The following is a 12226-nucleotide window of genomic DNA, read 5'->3' on the forward strand; positions in this document are numbered from 1 at the left end:
TTACAATGGCAAAGATTCTCTGTGTGAAGGTTCAGAACGTGCACAACAACAGGGGAAAAATGGAAGAGATGTGATGGGATCTTATGAAACAGAATGACTGGGGTTCTAAGGGAATGATTCCTTTTGATAAACAAATGGTCCCTGCCACTTCTCAAGATCCATGTAATAAGGTCCACTGTCATATTGCCAAAATGAAATAAGATTGATTGCCAGTTCAGTTGTCTTTTGTAAATAGTATGGAGATGAAGTGTCACCTTGTTTTCTGCCTCAAGTGACAAAATGTCTTGGTCTCTTTCCCCCTTGATTCCCCCCCCCCCCATACACACACACACACTTTTGACATTTGCTTGTCTGTTCCCCAAAAGTAAAATGCATTATCCATATTGAGCTAGTAAAGAATAAATCAATATAAATGAAACAATCTCTCCTGTAGTTCAAACCAAACCTAAGTGGCACTTTTCAAGGTTCCAGGGGTTACTCTCTCTGCTTTTCTGCTGCAGAGATTTTCGATTTCAGAAGTGCAATGTACTTTCACATTCAGGACGTGAGCAGAAGAGGCACAATGCTGTGAGAGAAGCTGGTTTTTGGCTTCCTGGGCATGCTGGGTTGCTGAAAGTTGTAGAGAAAATCAGCTATAGTGAGATTTTCATCCTAGTTCTTCAGATATAAGAACCAGGGATAAAATTCAGATCAGTGCCTCTAGTCTGAATATGTGGTGGTTTTTCAAGTTCACCCTTTGCTGTATGACAGATGCTGTTGGCTTACTGGATATCAATGTAAAAAGGAATTGTTTCTCTGGATACCAACTAAAGAACTAGGAGTTCAAAGCTGAAGTATTTTGTATCAAATATTTCTATTTTTATAACTATGAAAACTACCACAGAAACAATGTCTGGCCTAGCATCAGGAAGAGCCCTAAACTGTGGTTTTTCAATCTGCTATATATCAAAGTTGTGGGTAAATTAATGAAAAATGCAAAGTAGCACAAATCACAAGACATATAATAACACCATTGCCATTTTAAAAGATGCTTTTTGTATGGGACTTCAAAATCTTATATTATTAATAGATGTATCCTGTTATGGTTGACTCAGAACTAAGTCTTACCATGTTTCATAGGACTTACTTTCAAGAAAGTGTGTATAATACATTTTGGTCTCTGTCCTGTGTGATTAACTTGTATTTTATAGAAATGCTCAGTAGATGTGGCTCTTAATGAGACATGCCACATTATCACAGGATGTCTATGCCCCACACCACTGAAGAAATTATACTGTTTTGCCAGTAGTGCACCACCTGACATCCGCTAGGAAGTAGCAGCCAATAATAAAAGGACCAAGGCAGTGACATCTCCAGCCCATCCCCTGTTGGGATATCAGCCAGCACTCCAACACCTTAGATCAAGAAATAGTTTTCTAAGATCTACAGAGATACTCAAAGGAACAACTCAACAAGCGAGAGTCCAAAAGTGGCAGGCTAAAACCCGGAACCTCAAGCCATGGCTGATACCAAATGAGAGAGTCCCTCCTGGGCACACAGAAGATTGGATGACTTGGAAGGCACCAAACAGACTGCGCTCTGGCACCATGAGATGCAGAGCCAACCTTAAGAAATGGGGCCACAAAGTGGAATCCATGACATGTGAGTGTGGGGAAGAGCAAGAAACAGACCAAGTATTACAATGCAGTCTGAGCCCTGCCACATGCACAATGGAGGACCTTCTTATGGCAACACCAGAGGCACTCCAAGTGGCCAGCTACTGGTCAAAGGACATTTAGTATAATGCCAAGTTTTTAATTTTGTTTGTGTTTCTAAATATGTTACAATTTGGACTGGGCTGTGGCGCAGGCTGGAAAGCAAGCCAGCTGCAACAAATCAACAAATCACTCTGACCAAGAGGTCATGAGTTTGAGGCCAGCCCGGTGCCTGCGTCTTGTCTCTGTCTCTATTCTATGTCATGGCATTGAATGTTTGCCTTTATGTGTGCAATGTGATCCGCCCTGAGTCCCCTTCGGGGTGAGAAGGGCGGAATATAAATGCTGCAAATAAATAAATAAATAAATAAATAAATAAATGTACCCTCAGTTTGCTTCTGACACAATAAATAAATACAGAAATACTTTGACATGTATATTTTATGGAACTGCATTTTAATGTGTGTTTGTATAATTTTCATAGTATTTGTGTGTTTTTAACTGTGCTGTGACCTGTCTTGAGCTGTGGGGAGAGTCGGGTAAGAAATAAAATAATAATAATAATAATAATAATAATAATAATAATTATTATTATTATTATTATTATTATTATTATTAGGATTTCAGCTGAACACAGTGACCAAGCAGGAGTTCACTTGAAAATAAAGAAGAAATTTACTTCCCACGAACTATATAAAGGGATGGCTTACATATACAATTTTCTTGCATTTTGATTAAAACGGGATGGATGATGCCGACGACACTGGCTTTCCCCCTATAGTGTAATCATTTCCTCCTTTGTCTTAACGTGCTCTTTTGAGGCATAGTTCTAGATACCCGTGGGTGTTGTTCATAAAAAAATATTTTTCAAGCAATGTTCTAGCAAATGCTATTAGCCTATAAGTATAGAACGTGTTTGTATTTGATAGAATATGCAGTTCATTTAATCACGTTTCCATTAAGCAGAAGTAGGAATGGCTTGCTTATCCAGGGAATTCATAATTCTGGTGGAGAACAAGATGAAAAGGAGGCTCTAAAGTAGAAAATATGCATATTCAGTAAACATAAAAGAGATCCTGGTTATTCAAAGAGGAGAGCACAAACTACAAAGCTAAAGAGGGAGTAAATGGCACACTGTTAAACTACAAATCATGATTTAATTTACTTACAACTGATCCTCAGGAACTGGCAACGTTGATGAAAGGCATCCCAATGGTAATGCAAACCACAGAAGAGGCTCTTTCCTCAGGTATTTTAAAGCATTCCTGAAACACCCACGAGGGCCATAGGAAAAGTTGCCAGCAGTAGGCCCCGAGAGAAAAATCTGTATGAGTTGAACCACAGTAAGTTTGTTAGGTTTTAAGGTGCATACTGGTTAATTTAAATTGCAATAGTTGTCATAAACATAAATTTGAGATGTCTAGAAACACTCATCATTGCAACACCGGTAGGAAATCATGCAGCAGACTGCAGATCTCAATAGTCCTAGCTAACACAGCCAATAGTGAGAAATGCTGTATAATAATAATAATAATAATAATAATAATAATAATAATAATAATAATAATACATTTTATAATAATACATTCCCATTTCTCAAGGTGAGGTACAGCAAAGTTCAAATGCATAGCTAAAACATATGACCATTAAAATACACACACATTCTAATAAATATCTCAAGACATATTTTATTTGTGTGTGTGTCTGTAAATACAAGAGGTCTTTAGATATCTATGAGAATGTCATCATCTAGAAAAGTAGGACAGATGGCAAGTATACTGAAGGTGAACCATACAAAAATTGTACATAGGCAGGTTTTCTTCTTCAGGCTTCAGTGATGGAAACAGATAAACTGTTGCATTACTTCAAGAATGCATGAATGGAAGCACTCAATAAAGGAAAATGAAGTAAGCTATGATCCTCCAAAAGGCTATCTCTCTGAAAATGAACCAGAATTGGTCTACAAGTGGATATCAGCTCCCAATGGATGATGAAGCTAGCATGACTAAGAATAAGTGGTTTAGAGAGCTGAACATCTAAAAGGCCAGAGGCTAAGAGTTGCTACTCTGGATTATTTATTTTGCCAATTTTTTTTTTTAAAAAAAAAATTTTATTGAAAGGTTTCCAATTGTGTTACAAAGTTAAAGATTTAAATATTTATTTTGCCTTTTTAACAGGGAAGACAAATTTACACATATAGCATTTCTCTTCTTCACCAATGGAGTGATGGAAGGACTACTTCCACTGGATTCCTGCTGATCATCCGTTTTTAAAGGCCAAAGTTTCAATGACAAAAAAACAATAAAGGGAAGCATGTTCCTATTAGTTCCCCCATACCCATTTACTCCAAAAAGGGACAATCAACCTGGAGGGAGCCATGTCACTATGCCCTCCTCCAATATTGTGAGAATTCCTTGGCCTTGATGATTATGTCATTAATGTGGGCCTCACCACTGGGAAAATCTCTGTGTACAGGTATCAGAGAATGAATGAAGGAAACCATACAGTTTTAAGAGTAACATTAGATAGAATGGGGGGTTAAAACAGCCTTTTATCCATCTAGCTGCCTTCATGGGATTGATGCATTGAAAGACACTGTTTTATTTAGAAACATAGTTCTGCTGCTGCAAATTATTTTGCTCTAGCTGTTTTGTGTTTGCATATGAACTTCTGTATGAAAATATTCCTGCTTTGGAGTCCTCTTTTACTCTCTCTGGTTGCATTACATCCTTTACAGGGAATTTGAATCCCTTTGCATTCAAAACAAAGGGCATTCTTTCATTGACTAATTTTCCAGCTAACCAACATCAATTTAACTGAGTGATGGATTGTGGAGCAGGAATTACAATGCATCATCTGTTAAGGTCATTCAGTGTTCCACAGGTTTAATCAGGCTTTCTTCATCCTCCATTACACTCATTAGGGCCTGTTAGGCTAGTGCTCAGAGTTGATCTGTATCTTGGTAAAACTATTGTGGATGATTAACTGTAATTACCAGTAATGGCCCCATCCCTGTTTCACGTAGGGCGGTGATGCCATCATTGTTTGCATCCATCTATTCTGTGGTGAACCAGCTCAGTTTATTGCCCATGTCGTTATTCATGTCTGAACCCACAGGTTGCTAGGTGTGTGGGCTTGCCCTCCCTTCTTCATATCTAAACCAATGTGTAGATATTCTGAAATTGAGTAGTGTGTACAGAGAACAACAGCCAGCTTGTGATTCAGAGAAAACTAATGTTAATAAAGTAATCACAGTTCTTCCCCTCCTTTCCCCTTTTTTGCTTTGCAATTATTCTTTTAAAATCTAAGATTTGCTTCTTTAAAAATAAGGTAGTCAAGGGGAAAATAATGTTGATGATCTTTTTAACTATTTAGTGCTTTTAAGGAAAAGGCAAAAAATAAAGTCAGTAGTGGACATTATTTTATTCTTTGGTTTATTTTTCTTGTTATTTGTCATAAAGCTGAATTTGATTTGTGGTGACCCTGTGCATAAGAGACCCTCTAAGACAGTGGGGGGGGATCACAAGGGGGGTGTCAGAGGGGTTGTCAAAGACCACCAGAAAACACATATTTCTGATGGTCTTGGGGACCCATTTGGCAGAGAAGACTGACGATCTCTCCACCTGTCCTTCACTTCCTTTTTGGAAACAGAAGGTGAATCCTCCCACCAAAAGCCCTCCTCCTACTGTCAGGAGTGGACATTATTTTATTTTTCTTGTTATTTGTCATAAAGCTGAATTTGATTTGTGGTGACCCTGGCTGCCGATATGCTACCGAGCCCAATTCAAAGTGCTGGTTTTGACCTATAAAGCCTTAAACGGTTCTGGCCCAATTTACTTATCCGAACATATCTCCTCCTATGAGCCAGGAAGATCCCTGAGGTCATCTGGTGAGGCCCTGTTCTCGGTCCCGCCTGCCTCGTAAGCATGGCTGGTGGGAATGAGGGACAGGGCCTTTTCGGTGGTAGCTCCCCGGCTGTGGAACACCCTCCCCAGAGATATACGGCAAGCCCCAACCCTTCTGAGTTTTAGAAAAGCCCTGAAAACATGGCTATGTGCCCAGGCTTTCAATGATTAAATGATGATAAAGACGACCCGGACTGACTTATGGCCACAGTACGAGGATATTGGATGAATGGACTTTAAGTATGTGTTTTATATTTTTATATTGTTTTAAGTGTTGTAATTGGATTTTATTCATTGTTATGTTTTAAAGGTGTGTAGGCATCGAATTGAGCTCCCTCTATCAGCTCCAGATCCATGTGGGGACATGAGAGAAGCCTCCCACAAGGATGGTAAAACATCAAAACATCCGGGCATTCCCTAGGCAACGTCCTTGCAGACGGCCAAATCTCTCACTCCAGAAGCGACTTGCAGTTTCTCAAGTCGCTCTTGACACGAAAAAAAATAGTCACATCATTTCATGATAGCATGAATTTATCAATTTTTGCTTCTAGCAATTTGATTTTTTCTCAGGTCCATTTAATGGCCCATGGTATGCATAGAGTGCTGCAGCATCACTTCTTTGATGAGTTGATTTTCCTGTCCAGCTTTCACAATCATACATAAAAATTACTATGGCATGGAATAGTCTGTCTTTAGTATTTAATGTTATGTCTGCCTATCAGGATCTTATCTAATTCTTCCATAGTCAGCTTTTCACATCTTAGGCTCAACTGATTAATGTCTGAACCAAGATATAGGAAAACCTTATTATTTTGATATCTTCATCGCCCACTTTTGAATTATGTAAATCATCTTTGCTTTCTTAATAATCAGCTGTAATTTGACTTTTTTACTTTTTTCCTTAACTGTCCAAGTATTTGCTATTTTCGGTTAGTAATAAGGAATCACCTGCACATCTTAAATTGTTGATGTTCCAGGAAGAGAGGCCGACCAAGGGCGAGATGGATGGATGGTATCCTTGAAGTGACTGACTTGACCTTGAAGGAACTGGGGGCAACGACGGCTGACAGGGAGCTCTGGCGTGGACTGGTCCATGAGGTCATGAAAAGTCAGAAACGACTGTGCGATTGAAGAAGAAGAAGTTCTTTCCCCCAATTTTCATGCCTTTTCATTCTCTTCTACCATACATTTCAAATCAGTTCATTATTTTTCCAATTGAGCCACTTGTAAAACTGTGTACTTGTAAAAATTACCCTGAATTTTAAAATGTCTTATGGCAATGGGGACTGCAAAACATTCCTCATCCATCTGTGGATATGGGCTTTGTATTCACGAAAATTTATACATCTCATAAGGCTATTAGACTCTACATGATTATTTATTATGGTTACATGCACTCAAGTCAAATTAAATAACCTTTAAATCTAACCAGCTCCCCTTAAGTACACCTGCACAAAATGTTCTGTGATTTTAATCTTTGCTTTGGAAGTAGCACTTTCAACTCAAATTACATATCCAAGTATCACCAGTTCTATCTAATGAAGTTGCATATTCATCTTATTGGGCTTTCCTAGCCATTGCTTCTTCTTAAAACTATCTCCTCCCCCTTGTTTTCTTCAGACTCATCTGCCCATACTGTTCTGAGGTTCATCTGTCCAATGTTTCCATCACATCAGTCACCACAACCATTTGGATTAATTTTGCATATGAGCATCTATGATGTTATCATAGCATCATGGACATCACAGTGTCATTAAGAAACCACTCATGTCAATAGATTTGAATGACAGTATGAGCAAAGGAGGGAAAAGGCTATATAGATAATCCAGAAGACAAGACAAGCAACATTAAAATGATGTTGATTGTCTTGTCTTCATTTTTGCATCTGGGAAAAGCATCCAAATAAGGAGAAGCACTTAATGCTAACAAAAACAAACACGGGAAAGGGTGGAATGTTTGTAACCATGTTATTATAGACCAGATTTTTAAAACAACATATCTGAACACAGCATGGGATAAGCTGTTTCAGCCCTCCCATCCTATTTTTAACTTCTATTGACTTAAATGGAGGTGATAGAAGAAAAACAAATTTCTGCAGTGTAAATCAACAGAATTTAAATATCTACTGTTTTCAACCAAGCGGTCTTAATAGGAAAATTAAATGCATGCCTGATTCTGTTCCGTTGATCTGAAGCTTAATTGACACTGGTTTGTGCCCCATTCAAAGAGCTGTAATTCTAGAAATATTACTTACTTAAATGAACAGTTCTTCAGCACTTCTCCAGTTTCATTGATTCCAGTATTTTGGTGAATAGAGTTATACATTTTGAATATACAAAGTTCCCACTGTATAAAACATACCATACTTTTAAGATCGTACTCTTGGCTGGCTTGAGTGAAATTCTAGCATTTGAAGCAATAAACTGTGGTTTAACTAAAACAAATCTAAGATTGCATCAGTGGTTACTGTTGGTGAGTTGGTTTACAAGTTGAGTTCCTGACTTGTGAACACAATTATTTGATGAGCTATAGGGATGAGGTTTTGTTACAATTCATATTCAGAAATTCAGCAAGGGAATTTGAGATGTAATGTGAGCTATCACATTTCTTCATCTTCCTCATTCAATGCAAAATCCACCTCTAAGAACTTTGCAAGTCAATGTAACAACAATACATAACAACATGTTTTGCTGTAAAAAAACAAAACAAAAAAAACAGCTGCTTGGGAATAAAGAAACCTGTGGGGTGGAGATATTGTATTCCATACTAATCAAAAGATTCAAGTGATCCAGACTTGTGAGCCCCAGTGGAAGTGAATTCTATAGACTGAGCTATACCACTGAAATGCCTAATTTTCAGTAACCTCTGATAAAAGGCTGGCCAAGACATGTTACTGTTTGAGGTAGAGTAGATGATGTCTCAAGGCAATGTATAAATAAGTGCAATACAGCTAAAATATACAAAAAGGCACTATCAAGCTATTAACAACATCAAAAAAGCATACAACATACAATTAAAAATATAAAGAAGTAGTTTGAAAAGCTTACAGCATATATTTTAGGCACATCCAAATTGATTTTAAAAGATCAGAAAGTCCCAGAAAATCACATATTATTTCCTTTGCACACAGACCACTGAAAGAACAAATCTCAGCAGCTCAGTTCATATGTACACTTCACATATTATAACCATCTAATAGGGAAACTCATTTGAATTCTCAGATATGTTAGAAGAAAGTGGGAAAAGTTCTCAATGTCATGCTGCATATTTCTTCACTACTAGATAGGATACCTGTCTGCCATACTTCCTACCGCCAATGTGTTTGGTGGTTGAATGAAGGGCTCTGCCACACATACACATATCTGGAGCCTGTACAATATCCCCACATGTAATTCCCAGCAATGAATGGGCTCATGTGAAACCCTTTTGTCTGACTGCCAATAATTGGCATAATTATGGTTAATCAATATTGTGAATGCCACCACAAAGCATTCCTGGATATTCTTGAGGGCTTGAAGATGTAATTTATTGTATAGTTCCTGTTCTTATGTGCCTTTAGGTTGCATCTACAAAATGAACACTTGTAGAAAATGTGACACTTAGGCAAACTTATCATGGGATTTTCTTGGCAGCATTTGTTCAAAGGAGGTTTGCCTTTGCTTTTCCTGAAGCTGAGAAAATGTGATTTGCCCAAGTCCTAGTCCAACATGCAGGGGTGGTTCAACTGTTAGGCAAAGTAGGTGGTTGCCAAAGGGGCCATCCTCTGGGGGGGGGGCGCAGTTGAGGTGCCTCTTGAGGTGCCTCAAAGTGCCCCTAAGGAGCAGCTTCTTTTTTGTCTTTCTTTTTCTTTTTCCCCCTCTCTGCTGGGAAGGGGCATGCCCTCCGGGCGCGCCTCACCTTCCCCCTGCATGCGCACATGCGTGCATGCATACGCGCGCACCCCCGCTTCCTCCTCCCAGGCCCATTGCCTGGCCGGCCTCCGAGGCCTTCCGCCGGGCTCCGAGGCCTCCAGCCGGCCTCACCGGCCTCCTGTCAGCCTCCCAAGCCTCCAGCCGGTCTCACCGGCCTCCTGCCAGCCTCCCAGGCCTCCAGCTGGCCTCACCGGCCTCCTGCCAGCCTCCCAGGCCTCCTGCCGGCCTCCAAGGTCTCCCACTGGCCTCCGAGGCCTCGCGCCGGCCTCTGCAGCCACCTGCTGCCTGGCCTGCATTCGCCTCCTCGAGGCCAGGTCTTCAAGCTGCCTGGACATGTTCCAGAAGCTTTCTCTCCTGATGGTTAACCCCATCTATTGGCAGGCATCCTCAGAGGTTGTGAGGTCTGTTGGAATCAAGGTAAATGAGGTTACATATCTGGACCTGAATATGCTATATAAGATTTCTATTATATTATTATTATTATTATTATTATTATTATTATTATTATTATTATTATTATTATGTCCAGGGTGGGAGAAAGGAAGACATCTTGTCTGCTGGAGACAGATGTGGATTTTGCCATTGGCCACCTTGATTAGCCTTGCAGTTTCATAGCCTGGTTACTTCCTCCCTGGGGGCTTCCTTGGTTGGGAGGTGTTAGCTGGCCCTGATTGTTTCCTGTCTGGATTTCCCCTGATTTCAGAGTGTTGATCTTTATTTACTGTCCTGATTTTAGAGTTTTTTTTTAATACCGGTGGCCTTTTAATTCCTATGGATTCCTAAGGACCCTCAGGGCTCGTCCACACAGCCATATAACCCAGAATATCAAAGCAGAATAACCCACAATATCTGCTTTGAACTGGGTTATCTGAGTCCACACTGCCCTATATCCCAGTTCAATGTTTGGTGCTAAATTTGCAAATATAGTAATTTCTACATAACATTACCATGTATTGAACTCCTTTTTTTGTCAATTTGTTGTAAAACATGATATTTTGGTGCTTAATTTGTAAAATCATAATGTAATTTGATGTTTAATAGGCTTTTCCTTAATCCCTCCTTATTATCCGACATTTTCGCTTATCCAACACTTTAATTTTTCAGTGATTGGTTTGGGGAGGGGGGGTGCCAAAATTCTGTTTGCTTACACTTGAAAATTACCTTGGGCCGGCCCTGTCAACATGCAAACTACGTCAGGCTGACTTTTTAATGTCACAAACTTTGGCTTTAACTTGCAGATTTAACCACAATAGACCTGTTGAAATAATTTGATGGATATAAGTGTTGAGTCATCATTCGCTAGATTATTTAATTGTTCTATTCTTCTTGGTGCTACACATTGAATACAGGACCTTCTTTGCAGCATTATATTATCTATAAGACTTCCTTCATTTTCTCTGCATTAATTTACATATTAAATCACATTTCAGAAATAAGTCATTAGTGCAGTGAATAGACAATATATATTTAAAATCCTTCTACAGTCACAAACACAAATGAAGTAATAATAAAACAAAAGGCTGTAACAACACAATAAAACAGAGTAACTTAAATGATCAAGCAAACAGAAAGTTTAACATTCTGAAAAGATTACAACATGAACTAGAACACCATCGTTCTGCTTCAGAATGATTGACAGTGGAATATTTTGGCTTACAGCTGCAGATGAAAACCACAGACCTAAACACAGTACATACTGTACCCCCTTTGAGTCTGGCGACAGACTGTTTCTAGCAAAATGCATCCAAAGAGCTATGAATTCTATAATAACATTTAAAAAATTGGTTTTGGAGGGCATTTATTTTTATTGCTTAAATACATAACATGACAGAAACTACACTTTTAAAAATTATTCTTAATTAGAAATATTAGATGCTAGGGAATTTATCTGGCATTGGCTAGGCTAATATAGATACGTTCATTTCTGATTTGAATGAACCAAATTTCAACCTTAATTTTTTTTTTCACATTAAGTTCCAGGAAAATTGAACCAAAACCAGACCTTTCTCCAAATAAAACTGTGTCTAAAAGTTTTGATCAGTCCTAAACTTGTACAAAAATATTTCTAGTGTCCATCCGAGTATAAAGATCCAGTTTGTTCAAAAATGATATAAAAATGTATAAAAAATATAAATCTAAAAGGATTTGTTGTGAGAGTTGATAAATCAGATCCAAGGTCTTCCTACAAGTGTTCATTTTGTAGATAAGGTACCAAGCTGTAAATGACCTCATGAGCAAGCACGTAGATGTCCATTATATAACAGACTAACAAACAGTTTAAATTATAGTACAGGCACAATAATTATACTGAAATGCTTCCATTGTTCAATGTTATTATGAGTGTAGCCTGAATGTGGGAAATCTCTTTGTTTACAACAAATTATACTGATGCATGCAAAAATGACAACCCATAATTTACACTTTGCAGCCAATTATCAGTTGTGCCTTTGAGATTATTCATGCTACTGAAATCGTGAGCTTTTGCTTATTTATACAGCATACAGAATTATAATCCATTAGCAGTTCACTGCATGTAAACATAGAAAAAAGAACATTATTGGGGACATTCTATACCCACATTGCATATGCTTATATTTGGGAGGAAATGGCATTAAAGGCATTCTACAGTTAAGCATATAATTAGGACCAGTGTTATGGAAGGCGTTGGATGACAGTGGCATGTGCTACCTCCATGCATACAAGAACATCAGCAAAG

Source organism: Anolis carolinensis, chromosome 5 (genome assembly GCF_035594765.1).
Source record: "Anolis carolinensis isolate JA03-04 chromosome 5, rAnoCar3.1.pri, whole genome shotgun sequence".
NCBI lineage: Eukaryota > Metazoa > Chordata > Lepidosauria > Squamata > Dactyloidae > Anolis > Anolis carolinensis.